Source organism: Babylonia areolata, chromosome 13, assembly GCF_041734735.1.
Source record: "Babylonia areolata isolate BAREFJ2019XMU chromosome 13, ASM4173473v1, whole genome shotgun sequence".
Lineage (NCBI taxonomy): Eukaryota > Metazoa > Mollusca > Gastropoda > Neogastropoda > Buccinidae > Babylonia > Babylonia areolata.
The window spans coordinates 28,325,831-28,327,334 of record NC_134888.1 but is presented as its reverse complement, the minus strand read 5'-3'; positions in this window follow the sequence as shown (position 1 = coordinate 28,327,334).

Below are 1,504 nucleotides of genomic sequence, written 5' to 3'. Positions count from 1 at the left end.
ATGATCTCCTTTGTCGCCAAGTGAGTAAATTCGTTTTCCATGCTGTAAGAGGACGAGAAATAAATGCAAAAGGATATAAATTATGTATACCACCAAGAAACATATTGATAATATTTCCACTGTTTCTCGAATGCCAGCATTATCAGCAGATTACAATGTATAACATGCAGTTTGCTGACTTTCCTGAAGCAATATCGAAAACGAAGAAATGGTGTGGGTTTGTTGTTTTTCACACAGACTGTAAAATGTTTTTAATGAAGGTGTGTGTGTGTTAACATACCTGGTAAAGTTACAGGTGGGCTGCCCACTTCCTCCACCACCACCACCCATCCCCCGTCCATGTCATCCCATGTCTATGACAGAAGCACATTGAATCACCCGAGTCTGAGCCTGTCTGTCTGTCTGTCTGTCTCCTCTCTGTCTCTCTCTCTTAAACCCCCTCTCTTTTTCCTTCTCTCTGTCACTCTGTCTCTGTCTGTCTGTCTGTCTGTCTCTGTCTCTTTCTCTCTTTCTCTCTCAACCCCCCTCTCTTTTTCCTTCTCTCTGTCACTCTGTCTCTGTCTGTCTGTCTGTCTCTTTCTCTCTCTCTCTCTCTCTTCCTCTCCCTTTTCTGTTCACCCCCCTCTCTTTGTATTCCCTCTCTCCCTCTCCCTCTCTCTCCGCCCCCTCTCTTTCCTCTCTGTCTCCCTCTCTCTCTCTCTCTCACTATCTTCCTCTCCCTTTCTCTTCACCGCCCCTCTCTATCTTCCTCTCCCTTTCTCTTCACCGCCCCTCTCTCTCTCTGCCTTTCCCTCTCTTTCCACTCCCTTTCTTTACTCTTTGTCTCTGTCTGCCTGTCTCTTTCTCTCAAACCCCATCTCTTTTTCCCTCTCTGTCACTCTCTCTCTTTCTCTCAAACCCCATCTCTTTTTCCCTCTCTGTCACTCTCTCTCTCTCTCTCTCTCTTTCTCTCAAACTCCCTCTCTTTTTCCCTCTCTGTCACTCTCTCTCTCTCTCTCTCTCTCTCGCTCTCTCTCTTCTTCTTCTTCTTCTTCTCCCTTTCTCTTCACCCCCATCTCCCTCTGTTTTCCCTCTATGCCTCTCCCTCTCTTTCCACTCCCTTTTTTTTACTCTCTGTCTCTATCTCTGTCTCTGTCTCTCTCTCTCTCAAACCCCCTCCCTTCCCCCCCCCCCCCTCTCTCTCTCTCTCTCTTCCCCTCCCTTTCTCTTCACCCTCCCCTCTCTCTCTGTTTTCTCTCTCTGCCTCTGCCTCTCTCTCCACTCCCTCTCTTTGCTCTCTGTCTCTCTATCTCCATCCGCTCCTTCTTCTCTTTCTGTCTCTCCCCCCACACCCCCTCCCATCCAACTCTCTCCACATGAAAACTCCCTGTGCATCAATATTCCACAACATTTCACTTCGAAAAAAAAAAGACACACACGTTAGATAGCGATGGGATGATTCAATCAAATCAAATCCACAAGAAGGTCAACATTACCACTTTCATGTGAAGGCAATGTAATTAGT